Below are 20,894 nucleotides of genomic sequence, written 5' to 3'. Positions count from 1 at the left end.
GATTTTCCTACCCCGTCACATTTTCCTACCTCTGCATAGATTGTGAAATGTGCCTAGTGCATGCCCATTGAAATGCAGCCCCACTTTCCTTGTACATGGTCAAAAAGTGCTCTCGGTAGGATTTTCTGACGGGTAGCAAAAAATGACATTACATGCTGTCTGATTTTCCTACCCCGTCACATTTTTGTACCTCTGCGTAGATTGTGAATTGTGCCTAGTGCCTACATGTTAAAATGTACCCCCACTTTCTTTGTACATGGTCAAAAAGTGCTCTCTGTAGTATTTTGTGACGGGTAGCAAAAAATGACATTACAATCTGTTAGATTTTCCTACCTGTCACATTTTTCTTCCTCTGCATAGATTGTGAAATGTGCCTAGTGTCTACCCATTGAAATGCAGCTCCACTTCCCTTGTGCACAGTCAAAAAGTGTTTGCAGTAGTATTTTCTGACAGCTACCAAAAAATGACATTACATGCTGTCAGATTTTCCTACCCCGTCACATTTTCCTACCTCTGCATAGATTGTGAAATGTGCCTAGTGCATGCCCATTGAAATGCAGCCCCACTTTCCTTGTACACGGTCTAATAGTGCTCTCGGTAGGATTCACTGACGGGTAGCAGAAAATGACATTACATGCTGTCAGATTTTACTACCCCGTCACATTTTCCTACCTCTGCGTAGATTGTGAATTGTGCCTAGTGCCTACCTGTCGAAATGTACCTCCACTTTCCTTGTACACGGTCAAAAAGTGCTCTCGGTAGTATTTTGTGACGGGTAGCATAAAATTTTATTACATGCTGTCAAGTTTTCCCACCCTGTCACATTTTCGTACCTCTGCGTAGATTTTGAATAGTGCCTACCCATAGAAATGTACCCCCACTTTTCTTGTACACGGTCAAAAAGTACTCTCGGTAAGATTTTCTGACAGGTAGCAAAAAATGACATTACATGCTGTCAGACTTTCCTACCCCGTCAAATTTTCCTAACTGCGTAAATTGTGAAATGTGCCTAGTGCCTACCCATTGAAATACATCCCCACTTTCCTTGTACACGGTCAAAAAGTGCTCTCAGTAGAATTTTCAGACGGCTAGCAACAAATGACATTAAATGCTGTCAGATTTTCCTACCCCGTCACATTTTCCTACCTCTGCATAGATTGTGAAATGTGCCTAGTGCCTACCCGTCGTAATGTTCCCCCACTTTTTTTGTACACAGTCAAAAAGTGCTCTCGGTAGAATTTTCAGACGGCTAGCAACAAATGACATTAAATGCTGTCAGATTTTCCTACCCCGTCACATTTTCCTACCTCTGCATAGATTGTGAAATGTGCCTAGTGCCTACCCGTCGTAATGTTCCCCCACTTTCTTTGTACACAGTCAAAAAGTGCTCTCGGTAGGATTTTCTGACAGGTAGCAAAAAATGACATGACAGGCTGTCAGATTTTCCCAGCCCATCACATTTCCTACTCTGCGTAGATTGTCAAATGTGCCTAGTGCCCAGCCATTGAAATATACTCCCACTTTCCTTGTACACGGTCAAAAAGTGCTATCGGTAGTATTTTCTGACAGCTAGCAAAAAATTACATTACATGCTGTCAGATTTTCCTACCCTGTCACATTTTCCTACCTCTGCGTAGATTGAGAAATGTGGCTAGTGCCTACACATTGAAATGTACCCCTACTTTCCTTGTACACCGTCAAATAGTGTTCTTGGTAGGATTTACTGAAGGGTAGCAGAAAATGACATTACGTGCTGTCAGATTTTACTACCCCGTCACATTTTCCTAGCGCTGCGTAGATTGTGAAATGTGCCTAGTTCCTACCTGTCGAATTGTACCCCCACTTTTCTTGTTCACGGTCAAAAAGTGCTCTTGGTAGCATTTTTTCACGGGTAGCAAAAAATGACATTACATGCTGTCAGAGTTTCCTACCCCGTCACTTTTTCGTACCTCTGCGTACATTATGAATTGTGGCTACCCATCGAAATGTACCCCCACATTCCTTGTACACGGTCAAAAGGTGCTCTCGGTAGGATTTTCTAACAGGTCGCAAAAAATGACAGTGCATGCTGTCAGATTTTCCTACCCCGTCACATTTTCCTACCTCTGCGTAGATTGTGAAATGTGACTAGTCCCTACCCGTTCAAATGTACCCCCACTTTCCTTGTACATGGTCAAAAAGTGCTCTTGGTAGGATTTTGTGATGGGTAGCAAAGAATGACATGACAGGCTGTCAGATTTTCCTACCCGTCACATTTTCCTACCTCTGCGTAGATTGTGAAATGTGCCTAGTGCCTACGCATTAAAATACAGCCCCACTTTCCTTGTACACAGTCAAAAAGTGCTCTCGGTAGCATTTTGTGATGGCTAGCAAAAAATAACATTACATGCTGTCAGATTTTCCTACCCCGTCACATTTTCCTACCTCTGCATAGATTGTGAAATGTGGCTAGTGGCTACCCATTAAAATGTACCCCTACTTTCCTTGTACAAGGTCAAAAAGTGCTCTCGGTAGGATTTTCTGATGGGTAGCAAAAAATGACATTGCATGCTGTCAGAGTTTCCTACCCCGTCACATTTTCCTACCTCTACGTAGATTGTGAAATGTGGCTACTGCCTACCCGTTGAAATGTACTCCCACTTTCCTTGTACACGGTCAAAAAGTGCTCTCGGTAGGATTTTCTGACAGGTAGCAAAAAATGACATGACAGGCTGTCCGATTTTCCTACCCCGTCATATTTCCCTACCCCTGCGCAGATTGTCAAATGTGCCTAGTGCCTAGCCGTTGAAATGCACCCCCACTTTCCTTGTACACGGTATAAAAGCGCTCTTGGTACGATTTTCTGACGCGTAGCAAAAAATTACATGACAGGCTGTCAGTTTTTCCTACCCCGTCACATTTTCCTACCTCTGCATAGATTGTGAAATGTGCCTAGTGCATGCCCATTGAAATGCAGCCCCACTTTCCTTGTACATGGTCAAAAAGTGCTCTCGGTAGGATTTTCTGATGGGTAGCAAAAAATGACATTACATGCTGTCTGATTTTCCTACCCGTCACATTTTCCTACCTCTGCGTAGATTGTGAATTGTGCCTAGTGCCTACCCGTTGAAATGTACCCTCACTTTCCTTGTACATGGTCAAAAAGTGCTCTTGGTAGGTTTTTCTGACAGGTAGCAAAAAATGACATGAGAGGTGACAGGCTGTCAGATTTTCCTACCACATCACATTTTCCTACCACTGCTTAGATTGTCAAATGTGCCTAGTGCTAAGCCGTTGAAATGAACCCCCACTTTCCTTGCACATGGTCAAAAAGTGCTCTCGGTAGGATTTTCTGACGGGTAGCAAAAAATGACATTACATGCTGTCTTATTTTCCTACCCCGTCACATTTTCCTACCTCTGCGTAGATTGTGAATTGTGCCTAGTGCTTACCCGTTGAAATGTACCCTCACTTTCCTTGTACACGGTCAAAAAGTGCTCTCGGTAGGATTTTGTGACAGGTAGCAAAAGATTGGTAGCATTTTCTGACGGGTAGCAAAAAATGACATGACAGGTGTCAGGCTGTCAGATTTTCCTACCACTGCTTAGATTGTCAAATGTGCCTAGTGCCTAGCCGTTGAAATGTACCCCCACTTTCCTTGTACACGGTCAAAAAGTGCTCTCGGTAGGATTTTGTGACAGGTAGCAAAAAATTGGTAGCATTTTCAGACGGGCAGCAAAAAATGACATTACATGCTGTCAGATTTTCCTACCCCGTCACATTTTTGTACCTCTGCGTAGATTGTGAATTGTGCCTAACCATCGAAATGTACCCCCACTTTCCCTGTACATGATCAAGAAGCGCTCTCGGTAGGATTTTCTGACAGGTAGCAAAAAGTAACATGACAGGCTGTCGCATTTTCCTACCCCCTCACATTTTCCTACCTCTGCATAGATTGTCAAATGTGCCTAGTGCCTACATGTTAAAATGTACCCCCACTTTCTTTGTACATGGTCAAAAAGTGCTCTCTGTAGTATTTTGTGACGGGTAGCAAAAAATGACATTACAAGCTGTTAGATTTTCCTACCTGTCACATTTTTCTTCCTCTGCATAGATTGTGAAATGTGCCTAGTGTCTACCCATTGAAATGCAGCTCCACTTCCCTTGTGCACAGTCAAAAAGTGTTTGCAGTAGTATTTTCTGACAGCTACCAAAAAATGACATTACATGCTGTCAGATTTTCCTACCACGTCACATTTTCCTACCTCTGCGTAGATTGAGAAATGTGGCTAGTGCCTACCCGTTTAAATGTACCCCTACTTTCCTTGTACATGGTCTAATAGGGCTCTCGGTAGGATTCACTGACGGGTAGCAGAAAATGACATTACATGCTGTCAGATTTTACTACCCCGTCACATTTTCCTACCTCTGCGTAGATTGTGAATTGTGCCTAGTGCCTACCTGTCGAAATGTACCTCCACTTTCCTTGTACACGGTCAAAAAGTGCTCTCGGTAGTATTTTGTGACGGGTAGCATAAAATTTTATTACATGCTGTCAAGTTTTCCTGCCCTGTCACATTTTCGTACCTCTGCGTAGATTTTGAATTGTGCCTACCCATCGAAATGTACCCCCACTTTTCTTGTACACGGTCAAAAAGTACTCTCGGTAGGATTTTCTGACAGGTAGCAAAAAATGACATTACATGCTGTCAGACTTTCCTACCCCGTCAAATTTTCCTAACTCTGCGTAAATTGTGAAATGTGCCTAGTGCCTACCCATTGAAATACATCCCCACTTTCCTTGTACACGGTCAAAAAGTGCTCTCGGTAGAATTTTCAGACGGCTAGCAACAAATGACATTAAATGCTGTCAGATTTTCCTACCCCGTCACATTTTCCTACCTCTGCACAGATTGTGAAATGTGCCTAGTGCCTACCCGTCCTAATGTTCCCCCACTTTCTTTGTACACAGTCAAAAAGTGCTCTCGGTAGGATTTTCTGACAGGTAGCAAAAAATGACATGACAGGCTGTCAGATTTTCTCAGCCCATCACATTTCCTACTCTGCGTAGATTGTCAAATGTGCCTAGTGCCCAGCCATTGAAATATACTCCCACTTTCCTTGTACACGGTCAAAAAGTGCTACTGGTAGTATTTTCTGACAGCTAGCAAAAAATGACATTACATGCTGTCAGATTTTCCTACCCTGTCACATTTTCCTACCTCTGCGTAGATTGAGAAATGTGGCTAGTGCCTACACATTGAAATGTACCCCTACTTTCCTTGTACACCGTCAAATAGTGTTCTTGGTAGGATTTACTGAAGGGTAGCAGAAAATGACATTACGTGCTGTCAGATTTTACTACCCCGTCACATTTTCCTAGCGCTGCGTAGATTGTGAAATGTGCCTAGTTCCTACCTGTCGAAATGTACCCCCACTTTTCTTGTACACGGTCAAAAAGTGCTCTTGGTAGCATTTTTTGACGGGTAGCAAAAAATGACATTACATGCTGTCAGAGTTTCCTACCCCGTCACTTTTTCGTACCTCTGCGTACATTATGAATTGTCGCTACCCATCGAAATGTACCCCCACATTCCTTGTACATGGTCAAAAGGTGCTCTCGGTAGGATTTTCTGACAGGTCGCAAAAAATGACAGTACATGCTGTCAGATTTTCCTACCCCGTCACATTTTCCTACCTCTGCGTAGATTGTGAAATGTGACTAGTCCCTACCCGTTCAAATGTACCCCCACTTTCCTTGTACATGGTCAAAAAGTGCTCTTGGTAGGATTTTGTGATGGGTAGCAAAAAATGACATGACAGGCTGTCAGATTTTCCTACCGATAGGAGAGAGCGCTGCCACTGAAAACTGGGTCCAGGCAGGGAATGGAAGCTGAGTCCGGTGGCATATACTCTCTAGTTCACACACCTTTCTTTACTCACTTTACTGGTCGGAATTGAAGGACTCGGATGAGGATCCACAAGTTAAACGCAATGCAAGGCTGCACTGCGCGCACCTGGCATGGCCCATGCTCTCTAGCTCAGGCAGCTAAGCTGTCCACGCTACTCCACAACTGACTGAACTAAGTGAGAAGATGGCGCGTGCGCACCCGTCCAACTGACCCTCATCATAATGAATTTAATAGGCTGACTAACAGCCAATGAAATTCAGTACATTCTGTTGCTACGCTGAGTATCCTTACACTGCGCTGTTTGTGCATACTGGCGGGCCATATCTTTAGCGCCCTGGTTAGAATCCTACATAATAATGGCTTATGCTAACTGCTCAGAGCCTACGAGCTCCGTGCAGTATATACAGTACCAAAACTGTATAAAATGGGACGCGCCCCTCTGTGTGGTCAGGTACAACCATGCAATGCGTGATAATTATTTATTTAATAAATATTGCAGCCATGCCGCTGCGCTTAGCAAAATGAATGCACGCACACAGACAGAAGTGGACACTGTGTGTTCCCTGAACTCCTGGGGGCACAGGGGTGGGGGGCGGCTCCCCTCCAACTTTAAATAAGCAGCGGCCACTTGACCTGGCTAACTTCCATGGCACCCCTCATCTTTACCTCCTAAACTGTCTGGGGGGGTTCTGATTCCTATGGTGGTCTCCTCTGCCCTTCCTCTCCTCTCCTCTCCTCTCCTCTCCTCTCCTCTCCTCTCCTCTCCTCTCCTCTTCTCTCCTCTCTTCTCTTCTCCGTCGGGCTTGTTCATTCCCAGGTAGTTAATGTTTTTCCACCTCTCCTCTGCTGGGGACTGTCAGAACCTCCTTCACTTATTCCTGCTTTCCTCCCACCTTTGGGTTCTCCTCCACCTCCTGGTCTTTCTTACTCTCCTCCTCTCTGGTTATCTCCTGTTTATCTTTCGCACCTCTCTTACTTTCTTCCTACCCCTGGATTCTTTTCCAGTTTCACACCTCGGCTCTTTCCTCCTTTCTCCAACCCCCTCCCTCCTTTCCAACATCATCTAAGCCTCTTTCCTCCTGGATCCAGCCTCCTTCACTCCTCTCTAACTTTACCTCCCCTTCTCTTTACTCCATTCTTCATTTGCTTTATCTCCTCTCCAACTTCACCTCCTCCTTTTCACTGTACTCCTTTCTCCTGCCTCCTACAGTGCACATCCACTGTTATTAAATGCCTCCGGCACCTTGCAATGCCTTGTAGCTCAGGTAGGCCCTTCTCTGATCTCCCCCAACCTGGGTACTACCCTTGCTCAAATTATCTCATGCAATGGAGATTATGTGCACAAACATGATCAGTTGCCTTCTTCCTGGCCATGGCTTTCCTGTCATTCTGTGTGCCTCCCCTCCTCTTTGCATGGCGCCACAGACCGAGGTTTTATCTTAGTTCGCTGCCACCTTGTATTCTCATTGGGCAGATGCTCGGCACGAAACCTGCTTAACAGCGCTGTATTGACCACAGTCATAGGTGTGCACTCCACAGTCTCACCTTGCTTTCCCAGCTTGTGAATTGAAGCTGGAAATGAAACTGCCTTTGAGTGCATTGTTTCTTTTTCACTGTTTCTGCATTTCCTGATCCCTGCACTCCCAGGTTAAGTTCTTAGAACAAACTACTCGTCTTTCCCTTGCCATCCACAGACATGCCGGATGTGTCGAGGTCTTCTGGAGGAAGTGGGGAATTTACTATTCCTATCGCCGCCTCCTAATGAGTGCTGTCTCTCGCTGACAATGTGCACTTTTTCTCTCTCTACGAATGTAGATTTTCTCCATCCTTGAGGCGTATGTGATGGGTGTTTGCACAGCGTGCAGGTGTAAGTGCAATGGGGATGTGCGTGTGTGGTGTTTAGGTGCATGTGCAAAGTAAGGCGATGTTCCAAAAAGCGCATATTTTCATTGAAGACACTTGCAGTATTTTAACATAAAATGACATCAGCTCCCGCGTTAAGGCCATTGGCTGCACAGGGGCCTGTGAGTGTCGGAACAGCTGGAACTGTGGACTCCATTCGAGTGAAATATGCTGCCATTTATTTACTGTCAGACGTTTAGAGAGCATATGCAGACATGCAATTAGATCACATGTCAGCAAGCACGTGGCCACAACAGTTTCATTGTGCGACAGTGTGACAGGAGAGCATCATGTGCAGTACTGAATTTGACGCCCTTTCTACAGTGAAAGCTCTCCTTGGCAGTAGCACAATTTCACTCAGGTGGAAAGAGAGTTAGAGGGGATCAGTGGGCGGACATTTTCAGATTCAATGTAGTGGCAAGATTATTTTGATGTTTTTTTTTGCAGTAGCAAAAATGCTAAGTGTATATTTGTCTTCCTCTTGGGCATGTTGAATCTGGAACTGTGGCAGATGCTGTCTTTGAGTGATCTTATGCTATGTTTGCTCCGTTTAAAGTAGTGAGAGTGTGTGTGCATCTTTCCAACGCAGACAGTACGAGGTGCAGGACTGCGTTCGCAGTGATGACTGTGGGGATCTTGCTGAAACGACAGTTCTCCATGGCAGTGGCGCACCACAATGTTTGGGGGTGAGTAGAGAGTGGCCAGGGAAAGGAGCAGGGGTCAAGTCCTGAACATTAAAGTCGGAGGACTCATCAACAAACTGGGATGTGACGTCGCCAGAAATTAGCATAGCAAGATGAAATATAGACATTTCATTAAATTGGCTCTGCATAACCACCCAAATTGCACAGGACGAATGGCATTTGACTTTCATAAAATCAGCACACACACAAAACCAAGAGAGGATATTTGCTTTTAGTGGTGTTTTTTTTTTTAGAAAGTTAAAAGTTGTGTATGTTTTAAACTCAGAGAACAATCCAAATGTTTTCCCTGGAACCTGCAGTACTGAAATGGAACATTTCACCTTTAGCTGTTTACTATTCTTCATCAGTTTATATAGTGCAGTGGTGAAGTGTCCGGCCTGAAAACCTTACTGTTCGATCCCCGAACCCCGATGTCGGCTTTAATTCATAAATTCGAAGGGGACATTCAATGTTTGCCATTTTAGCTGGGGGGACTGAGTTCACCCTCTGAAAAAAGTGGTTGTATGCCGTCCACCTGCGTGTAACCTTGACTTGAGCCCTGGAAAGGAGATCACTGTGGTTGTGGTTATGGTGAGCGGGCAGTGTTTGAAAATGTACATAACTGATGGTATGGCCATGGGCATGGAGTGGGTGGTGTGAGTCGCATGGTTTGGATCTGTAAGAGAGATTCTGTGAGCCGGGAAGACCACCCCCTAAGTGATGTATACCTGGGTGTGTGATATGGAAGATCGCCCAGGGTCTCTTTCCTCTTCCTGGCCTCCAAACATGCGTCATACAATGGGCACCAGAAAGACCTAGACATGCTTCCTTTTTTGGAGATTCATGGTCATGCGCTCTGCCAGATTGCTGGCTACAAGCTTATTTCCTTGGCTCACTGGGCCTTGAGTCTGCAAATGATAAAACTCTGTGAGGGTGTAGGGGTAACCCATGGACACAAGGGTGGCATGTTGATCGACAAAACCTTTTATTAAAAACTAAAATGGGGGGAGTTGGAGGAAAACCTTACTAACCCTATCCCAACAAAACCATCTAATGAAACTGTCAGAATGTCCCAAAAGTAAAGTTTGCCATCCTGTGTCCAAATACCTAACCTGTCCTCACAAGCTAAACTCAATATAATCTGACAAGGGAAATGTCTCTTGGCTGTCTGCCTGCAGCCCAGATTTGCAGTTAAAAACAAAAGTTCCATTAAAGGAGTGGAAAGCAAACCAACGTTTGACAAGACTCATAGGGCCTCATTACGACCTAGGCGGTAAGTTACCGCCTGGGCCGTGACTTTACCACCATGGGGTAAACTACGTTTACGCCATGGTGGTTGGCGGACTTACCGCCCCATTCCGAGGTTGGCGGGGCGGTAAGTCCCCAATCCCCATTTACCCTTCCCCATTCCCATTTTTGCCCCATAGGGCATAATGGGAGTGGGGAAGGCGTTAATTACGCCACCGTAAATTATGGTGGCGTAATTAACTCCATGGTCCCTTAGCGCCATGGATTTTAACACCTGCTAAAAGCAGGTGTTAAAACCTCCATGGCGCTAAGGGACCTCGTACTCAGGCGGTAAGGGTCGGCGCTGTTTACACCGCCGTAAAACCCTTACCGCCTGAGTCGTAATGAGGCCCATAGGGTTGATTCCAGCTTTCTTGGTAGACCTGACTCCCAGGCCCTGTGTCACGGAAGAATGGCCTCATTCCAAGCACTCTTGAGGGTCCCAGAACCTTTTTGAGCAGACCCAATTCTCAGGTATGGCAACAAGGAGGAATAGCCTGGTTCTCTCTTCCAAGTTGTGTTGAGGGTTCCAGATCATTTTAAGCAGATCCAGCTTCCAGGTACTGTGATGAAGAAGAATCGCCTGGTTTTCTCTCACAAGCTGTGCTGAGGGTCCTAGACACTTTCTGAGCAGACCCAGCTTCCAGGTACTACGACAAAGAATAATAGCCTTTTTCTCTTTCCCAAGCTCGGCATAGGGTCTTAGACCCTTTTCTATCTGACTTCACTTTCACCTGCAGCCTTGGTTTACTCTCCTGCCAAGGTCTCTGAGTGTCCTTTGTGCACGTATGCTCTGTGTTTCTCCTGTTACTATTATGGGTGCACCTCCCCAGCGTGGTTCCCAGACCCCATTCACTTGGTTAACTTTACAGTTCTCTTTATCTGATTCTTCTTTGTGCCACAGCCTTGGTTTACTCTCCTGCCAATGTCTGTGAACGCCATTTATAAGTGCAAAGTTTGTATTCCTTTTATAGACTACCTTCACCTTGCTACTGTGTGTCAGCAAATATACTTTTATATTAATCCTTACTTTACTTGAGGTTTCTTACTTTCTCTGGGTCTCCCCAATGTCAGGTTTGGCCACCCTAGTACCTGCAGGGTCTTGGCGGTTGCCGTCTGTTTGTCTTCAGGTCTCCCAGGATCTTCTGAGGCTTTTCCAGCAACTTGCAGCCTTCTCCGGCTCCTGCAAGCCTCTCCATCATCCTCACAGTGGGTTTTCTCTGCTCCATCAGAACCCACTCCCAGTGAGAGACCTCCTCTGCGGTAAGCTTCCTGCTTTGTGGGACCCTTCCGGATGCGCTCTTCTCCCCGACTCCGTCTGCTTCTCTGGTATGACTTCCTTCACGTAGCTTGCCGAACTCCTGGTCTGTGCAGAGAGGTAGAAGACCCCTTTGTTCGGTTCTCTCTCTCGCTTTGAATGACAGCTGACCAATCAATTGACTTGAACAACTAGACCACATGACTTGGTTCTCAGCATTGATCTTCATTGCTCTTGGCCTCTTCTTCGTCCAAGTACTGCCATTAAATTCTTTATGGGTGTTTTCTTCCAAATGGTCTCTACCTGTGATGTACAGCAAAAGTATAAAGCCTAGCGTGGTCAAGGGCGGTGTTGGTACTGCCAGTGTTTTAGCTCCCCCCACTCTGCTGCTGCTGCTATGCTAAACTGAAGATACACCGCCCTGGGCTTTAAGTCTTGCCTGCAGACTCCCGAGTGGCGAAGCCTGTGTGGTCAGGGGCGGTATTGGCACCACCAGTGTTTTTGCTCCCCCGCTCTACTGCTGCTGCTGTGCTGATTTGAGAACACGTCCCCTGGGCTTTAAGTCTTGCCTGCAGACCCCAGAGTGGCAAAGACCGGTGTGGTCAAGGGCGGTGTAGACACCACTGGTGTTCACATGGAGTGGGTCACTGTATAACACCTCTTGGCGTCCCCCCTGCTCCAGCATAGCGATATCGTGGCTGGGTTGTGAAGCAATAGATCTACAGTCACTCAGTGAAGGAACTGGGGAAGTGAAGCCTGGGCCCCAGATGAGCACCGAGAGTGATTGATGAGTGAGTACCAAGGGACTTATTATTTATTTTAACCTTTTAATCTAAATAAATATATATCATGATATAATGAAATAAAAATACAGTGAGGATTGTGTAGGGCTGAGCACTGTATGCAAGAATGTCTAAAAGGAAGGTCAGCAGCTTTATCTCTCCAGCGGAACGCCCAAAGAAGCGATATACAATTTTCAAGCCTATCTCGGACATACATATTTTAGTTACCGAGATGAAAGACCTTCTATTTGACATTGATGCCACCCATCACAGTACAGCACAGGTTTCTCACGGAGCTGGCAAATCTAAATCTAAACATTAAAACTCTGATGGCTAAGTGGTATTGTCCAATTTGACATAATGCCAATTTTATCTACTCCCATTTGACTGCATCTTTTTGACCTAATTCTGTAGGTCAAATGGTACACTTTAATCAAAAAAGAGTTGTGGGGTGGGGTAAGAGAATTGGTTGAGGTGGGAGAAGTCAGGGCGTGTGGGGTGTCTCCCACGCATTACAGGGTGTTGCGGGGGTGTCTTCCTCCAGAGAAGGTCAAAAAAATTAGGTCAAATGGGCATTAGGTCAAGTTTTATAGGTCAAACAACCCATATCCGGCTAAACTTAATGCCATTTCTTTTAGTGCTCCACAACCATCGCTTAACACACATAAAAAAGTCAGCACGGGTAATGTTAAAGACATGAGCCATGCCTGTGTCGATGGTGAATGACACCCTAAATGGTCCATTTAGTGGGGGGGATTCTCCAGTTCCTGCACCCACTAGTCATCAGCTAAGACCAACAATGAATGGAACAATTACAACTGGCATGGTTAAATCATCTGTACGAACAAATATGTACCACAATCTTCCCAAGAAGCCAGCTTTTGTGCCATGTGGTGTGAAAAACGATGTTGCGATTAGGTCAGCTATTGATCACTACGCCCGCTCCAAATCTCCACAGGAGGGACTTGGCCAACAGCTTTGCAACTGGTAATAGTCTGGACCAGGGGCACAAGGCCAAAATAATGGGCCTTTGGAAGCAGGAGCCCAAGTAGCCCCATAGAGCAGAGTATCTACATGTGTGACATTTTGAGACTTTTTCCCGGCCAGTTTGAAAATGGTGAATCACTTCAGAATAAAGCCTTTCATTGGATAAGACATATTCAAGGTTGTACTTCTATCATCAGAGAGGACATCATCCACTGTACTAGGGTCCAGCTGCCTATGGGGAATGTGGATGTCTTTCATTTCTTGCTAATGGACTTCTCTCAATCAAATCTTTACATATGAACATGGAGTTAGAGTCAAAAAGGGGCCAGATTTGGCGAATGAACCAACCCAGTATGAATCAGGGCTGGAAGGAGTCGACTGACTATATGCTTCATCGAGCCCCTCTAACATCTGATTTTTCCAGGATGTTAATATCCTCTCGTGGAACATTGCTTGCATTGAAATGCACCTGGTAGACCTCAATTGGAGAGGATTTGCTGCAGCGTTCCGACCCAATATGCTTTCAAGAGACCTGGGCAATTGATAAATGCAATAAACAGGGGTACTGTAGAGAGAGGTGACTGCGAATTTCAACGGTGACTCCATATTTTAGCTAGAACTCCACATTTTAAGAAGGATAAAAAATGTGTCCCATTGGTGATCCAGAGTGTGAGACTCACGTGTGAGACTCAGGCAGAATTTAGTATATGTCAGTATTCTGGATGCACAAAACACATGCCAGCTAAAAATTAATTTGAATTTGATAGTGCACAACATGTTGTCATTTTGCACTCTACATCACAGTTATGGACTGAATTGCAATTAACCATAAAACTAAAATTTCTTAAACCTTAATCTCTATCCTCTAACCCCTACTTATATTCAGAGCAAATCAGTCAATGATTTTGTGTAAAAGTGAATATTGATGAATTAAATGTGCTGTGCAGAGTCAATTTAAAATGCAGGCAAATAACCGTGGAGGAAATGGTTTTGCAGGTGATCTGAAAACTGGTTCCATTGTTCATATTGTAGAACAGGAAAGAACAGAATAGGGAAATGTAACTCTTGCATCCGTTGCTGCCATTCTAAGCAGTCAAGATAAACACGACCCGAACCTTCGAGAAGGTTGGCTGAGCTTCAAATGAGGCAGTTCTGACTGACACGTTACATCACAGAAAAAGGCTGGCACTTTTACATTTCACATAGGTGCAACTTATATACATGGGCAGGCTTAGGGAAAGAGCTCAAATAGGCTGGCAGGAGGCTGGCTCATTCTCTTGGGCTGATGCAGGGGTCTCAGAAAAGTATGGCAGGCTCTGGCACTCTTAATCTCTGGCCGTCCCTAAGGGCGTGGAAGAAGTGCTGACAGGCAGACTGAGGGGAATACTTTGTGGGCTCTTTCCAAGCTCAGAGCAGAATAGAGACAGATGAAGGGAATCTCCAATGTAGGAGTTATCCAGATAGACGCTGAAAGTGAGTGATCCAAAGGCTCACATAATTAATCTTCATTCTTGGTGAGTGTCTGGTTAATTGAGGTACGTGTCTCTTTAAAATCACAAATGAAGATTTTGATTTTGCATGGGTTCTAAATATCAGGCATCCCAAAGTCTTTTTGCTCCCCAGTATACTGAAGTGAAGTATATTTCCCAATGCAGAATTAGTTGCCAAAAAATAATAATTGCAAAGAATAGAAGTTACCGCTCTAGGAGCTAAGTGTCTCAAGGTCGTTGCGCAGTATTCTCTGCCAAGATAGAGGGCTACAGTAACCCTCTGAACTTCTGGAAGTATCATCGCCTGGGCCTGAAGAGAGAATAACTTGTACTAACTATTGCTGCAAGAATTGTAAACACATTGGCCCTCATTACAAGTTATGCCGGTAGCCATGCCGCAATTTGCGGCATGGCTGCCGGCAAAACCGCATCCGTGTCTGTGTCCTCGGAATGAGGACTTACCGGACAATTCCGAGTTCGGATGGCCCGGTAATTCTTCACTCGAGGACACGGTTCATCCCCATTCCCATTTCAGCCCCCATAGGGCTGAATGGGAATGGGAGAGGGAGTAAACAACGGGCCATTACGAGATGGCCCGTTGTTTGCTCCCTCTTCCCCTCGCGGGACCCGGTATGCAAGCCTGGTTTTCCCAGGCGTGCTTAACGTGTCCCGCGAGGGGACCTCGTAATGTGGCGGAACGGTTTGAACGGCGCCGCAGCCTTTTACGGCGCCGTTTAACCCGTTCCGCCGGGGTCGTAATGAGGCCCATTGTATTATTCTAACAGAGTGTGAAGTCAGCATGGGCAAGTGAACAAAGGCACATAACTCTTTTAGTGCATTACGTGTGCTGTTATATTTTATTCATGAATCTCAATTACTTATAGAGTGTGTGCAAAAGAAACAAGTCAGCTCTGGTATTTATTTTTGTGCCCTGGTTTCTTGTATTATCATGTAAGTGGTGATTTCATTTTACTGCCGGTGGTATTTCACTGTGTCACATGTGGTAAAATGCAAAGCAAGGCTAGACACTGTAAATTGTTTTCTTCTAAGAGGCTCTGAATGAATGTTCTTATTTGGTATACATGCTAAATGTATTCTGAGATATTGGCAAAAGGGCATAATGTGGCATTGTAAATGAAAAATACTGCAGAGTGTACTAAGTCCAGTCTTTGCTTACCGTTAGGGAGCCCGGTATAAATAATTATCACCAGGCAGTTCCCTATGTTCTAGGCTCACCACTATACCATGAAATACCAAAAATACCACCAAACTGAAATACCAGACAGAAAATATCCATATTGTGCACTCATTTTCTGTGTTTGAGCTGTGAGGTAGTGCAGTGCTTTGTGCAAATTTGACTTTTGTTACAGCGTTTTTAGCAATAGTCCCACCATGTCTCAGATTCATACTGAGTTTCCTGAATTATCGGACTACCTCGATACAAAGCTGTATGCATATGCAACCTGGTCATCTGAAAACTTGATAACATGGAAAGACAGGATTTGCAATCAAGCGGAAAAAGAGGCATCTGAAGGTATTTTTGATGAAGAAAGTATTGTGCAAATGTGTTTCCTTAGACTGTTCCGAGCGTCGAAGCGCAAGGAAGAGAAGGATTGCATCATTAGACTCTTTGGTTTTCTGCTACACAGATCCATAACGCTGCAAAGGAAAGACTGTAAGGTCATTAGCAAGTTGCAATGTGATTTACATGCAGATCGAGAGCGATTGCTACAGATGCAATAACATGGAGAGTTAGACACATAATTGCAGGCCAAATGTAACAGATTTAGTGCCCGGCTGGCACAGAGAGATAAACAATTTACTGAAATTGAACAAGAATGAATCCATTCAAAAACAGTATTAGATGATGTAAGGCAGGACAAAGAGGTCACAATTTCAGAAATTCAGACTCTTAGAGAAAATAATAGTGACAAGGATAAGGAGACACAGATTAAAGAATAGCAAGAGATAATCAATAAAGTCAGGAATGAGAATTTTCATTTTTGCCATGAATAAATGAACCAGCAAATCTTTGATCTTAAGTCACAAGAAAAACAGAAATGTACCAGGGTCACTGAAGCTGAATTTTGTCACAGCCCTTGCCAAAGAAATTTACCAGAAGCTGACCATATGGCCAGGCATGGTTTTGTTTGAATGTTAGGGTCTGAATCAACTAGCACTGGCACTGATCACACACATTCTCACCACAAGAGAAGAGGAGTGAGAGACAACATGGAACTTACCAGAATGCACCATGCAGTCCTTTGAAAATCATGAAGTCTATCAAAACTCTGATTAGACTGTTAGAAAAAAGGAGGAGATTGTTGCATAGAAGATCATTTAGAGGCTGTCCTTGATATGCTCAAGACCCTTCAGATTCCTAGGGAACAATATGGGTGGTATTTTCACCTCTAGATGCGGCTTCTGCTAGTGTTATCCGTGGTCTGAATGAACAGGAACATTTGTCATGGGCAGACTTTGAGAAAGAAATTAGACACCAATTCTTGCCTTATCAGTCTATACAGCAAGCCAAGAAAGTCACTTATAGCATGGCAGCACAACAAAATGAATCCCCTCGCCAGTTCTTTCAAAACTTAAAAAGGGAATTCTCACTTTTTGATGTGACCTTTAACCCTAACTGAGTAGAATTTAAAACTGCGTATTTCTGTGGGCTCCAAAAAGAAATTGGGCCTCATTTCGAGGTTGGTGGTAGTCATGGCACTATTTGCACCATGACTGCCACCAATAATGGTACCGTGTCCAGTTTGGTGCAATGGGGACTTACCGCTCTAGTAAGACCTTGGCAGGACTGGTAAGTCCCCATTCACTAAACCATTCCCCATTCCGATTTGAGCCCCCATAGGCTCAATGGGAATGGGGAGGGCGCAAATAACGTGCCGCCATATGCCAAGCCTGTTATTTGCGCCCAGGTCCCTTAACGGGTCCCGTCCTTAACACCTGGTCAGACCAGGCGTTAAGGAAGGGACCCGCTAACAGACCTCATAGTAGGGCAGTAAGGGATTACCGCCACCAGTCTCCTTACCGGTGCCCGGTATCCCTTACCACCCTACTCGGAATGAGGCCCATTGTTTCCCAATTAGTCTATGAATTGGACAGGGCAAAACCATTACAATGGATAATTAAACAGGCAACCAAACTGTATGAGGTAAAAGGTAATCAGAAAGAGGAGGGTCCTAGGAATAAAGAGACAAAATCAACACCATCGGTTTTGGAGGTAAAGTCTGTAAAGATGCCGCTAGAATCAGCTCAAACTCAGACAAAGAATAACATGACACCTAAACAAATGGGTTTGTGTCTCCACAGAGAACACCACCCCAGACTCCCATTATCCAATTAATTGATCCCAGTGACAGAAGTTCTTACATTAGTCCTCATTACCTTGGTAGTTCTTCCAGAGTGGGGTTTCTCCACGACATGCCAGGCCTGAATAACAATCAAAATCAGATGTACAACTGCCCATACCAGATATTTGGGGCCCACAGTAGATTTGACCCAAACACAATGGTGAATGACCACTAAGAAAGACCAGGAAATGTGGATAGATTCATTGAAAATGGAAATCAGCATAGGGAACAGTTCCCACCAAATGAAAGACAAAATATGAATTTTGTACCTTGCCAATATAGTCAGTCCCCACCACGGGCTGACCATGGTCAGAGGATGGTCACCCCACGTTCTCCACCTCCTGTTTCACAAGAATTTAGAAGAAATGCAAACAGAAATCAATCTCCTGAAAGGTACCAGAAAAGGCCTAATCAGGGTGAATTTAACCATTGACGGCCCAGACCACAAAGAGAGAAATTCAGACACATTGACAGGTTTCAGTGCTTAGAGGCCCAAGTTAAAATGTTATCTGAGCAAACAGGAAAATCATGTGCAGTTCAAAAGTAATAATCAAGTGAAGGTGCAGAAGGTCATAGAAGTGACCTTGCACGTGGCGACAACAAGTGACTAACTAGTCACCTCTGCCATGCTGAAAACACAGATGCCCATGAATCACCTTTGAATAAAAATACTGAATGGATTGCTGATAGAAAAACAAGAAAACAACCAAATGAAAGTGAGACAGGGCATTATAACACACACAAAATGAGAGTGTGGTTTAACTTGGAGTTGAACCAGACCATTCAGGAGTGTGTGAAGATCAAGAGCAAAAAGGAGAAAATGAACTAGAAAAACCCAAAGAACAGAGAGGTAGATTTAAAAAGAATTTGCGATGTGAAAATGAAACCCAAAACAAAGAGTCAGGATCAACAGATAGTTTACCCATACCTGATAGTCAATACCCAAAGGCAGATGCAGATCAATTACCTGAGGAGTATTTTGAATCACCGATATTACAAGAGATAGAAATGATAGGCACTGTGCTAAATGCAGATAACTGTCACACACCAGCAACTGACATGCTAACACATGACACTTGTGAAATGAACCAGCCAATAGGTTCTAGTGTGGAGGTAAGTAGAGAGGACCCAAACAATGCGGATAGAACAAGGAGAGATTGGGGTGTGAACACTGGTGGCCCCAACTCAGAGTGGCAGTCAGTGGCTAAACTTCAAATGGGTTCTGAGTCAAGAAAAATAGACAAAGAAATTCAAAAAGAAATGGGAAAAAAGGAGGGTAGACTGTCATTTCACATGCCCCTTTGCCTAGCAAAAAGCCAGGCTGATCTGAGAAAAATAAGTCCTGAGATCCGTAACAATTCACACTTTCTATGTGTACTGGAAGAATTTGAGGACAGATACTATGCTCCCATCACAGTTGAGGAGAAATGTAACACGTTTTCTATGATTGACACAGTTTCCCAACCAACAATAATGTCAAGGGAACTGATGCAAAGTATCAATGAGGGGAGATCCCCACAAAACTATGTAAAGGTAAGAGAAAGTGAAGGCCCTGTGCACAATTTCAATGGGGAAGAAATACCGATCAAAGGTGTCTCTGAGGATGACATAAAGATAGGAAAGCATTGATGAGACAGGAAGTATTGGTCATACCCATTAATGAAATAGCCTTCCCCATAGGGACTAATTGCTGGAAGAGATTGTTGCCCTCATTGATGGGGTAAATGGAGTATGGTGGTCCTTATCCAAAAGACCATTGAAACCTAAGAAAATAATGACCCATAGCAACGGCATCAAAGAATGCCACACCATTGCTAAATCAGAAATTGCAGTGGAAGTATATCTTCAGAATAGCTGTGTGCCTAGCGTCACTGACATTCACATGTGTCAGGATGAAAAGCGAGGAGAAAAAGAGAAGCAATCTTTGGAGATTTATTTAGACCCTAAGAAAAACTGGCAAACAGAAATAGATGAAACTCATTGTGTTTTTATCTAAATGAAGAAAAAAACAAACCAAATAGTACTCTATAGTCAGATCAGGAAAATGCATTTCAACAATTGCAGAAATACACCCGGGACCGGGAGAAGGGCAGCCATGGATACTTGTCCAATTGAATGGGCATTCTGAAAGGATTAAATCCACTTTGGCGCTTGAGCATGAAAGGTGTTTAATTAACAAAAAGGTTCTCAGGCAAATACTTGACAGAGAGGAGACCCACATTTTTAAATAAAAAACAAAAACATCTTTGGCCTACATGATCCTGAATTGGGATGAAGAATTGCAAGAAGATGCATTCTGAAGATTATAATTGACTCTAAAAGCATTCATCACAATGTGTGGATTGTGATAGGGACACAAAACAAATTCTATTTGGGAAATGACATCATGTACAGAATGACTTTCTAGATCACAAGGTATGGTTCAGATTGGGTGGAGCTGCACCTGAATTTGAAAACAAGAGACAAGCTTACCATTGTGCCCAAATGATGCCATATGCAATTGAACTTCATGTGTAAAGGGATGTCATCATCGCTGCATTTACCAGAAAATTTACAGTAGCATTAAAATACAGGAAGGGACAACAGATGAAAGATCCTGATGCATTTGTGTGCCTAAATGAATCCATAAAACAGCTAGGATTGGAATGAGAATATACACCATTGGTAGAGCTTGGGGATGGACCCATTCAAATCCTGGTCGACAAAAAGGGTGTCAAAACATTCATTTGGAAGAAAATACAGTGTTAGGAATGGATGTACAGAAATCCTACTACACTGCTGATTTCAATAACCCAGTAATATTCCTGAAAGCTATGTGACTACACAGTGTTAGTTACCTGAATCATTGAATTCTAAGCAAAAGAGAATCTATAAAGTTTAGTCTGTGTACCCTTAAAAGCCAGGTGAAGTGGTACGCTGTCATAAGGATGATTGTGCCCTATTTGAATTAGGTGAATCTAAAAGAGAAAATCAGCATCTTGAAGTGGAGGTAAATATTCCAAAATATTTTAGGGTAGCTATTCTCCAAAGAGACACCGCCACACGGTTAGAGGAAAACACATAAGTCTCTACTTTGGAGGATTTCCCAGAGTTTTCTAAAATGGTACAGGAGCAGCTTGAGGCTGCAGATGATTGCACAAATGAAGAAGAAAAAGACCAATTGATGAAAATATTTATGGAGTGCAAACAGGTTTTTGCCAAAGATGTCTATGACTCTGGGTGGACAAATTTTCAGGTTGCCACACTACC

The sequence above is a fragment of the Ambystoma mexicanum genome, chromosome 1q, assembly GCF_040938575.1.
Source record: "Ambystoma mexicanum isolate Mex_15411 chromosome 1q, UKY_AmexF1_1, whole genome shotgun sequence".
Taxonomy (NCBI): Eukaryota; Metazoa; Chordata; class Amphibia; order Caudata; family Ambystomatidae; genus Ambystoma; species Ambystoma mexicanum.
This window is presented reverse-complemented; position numbering follows the sequence as displayed.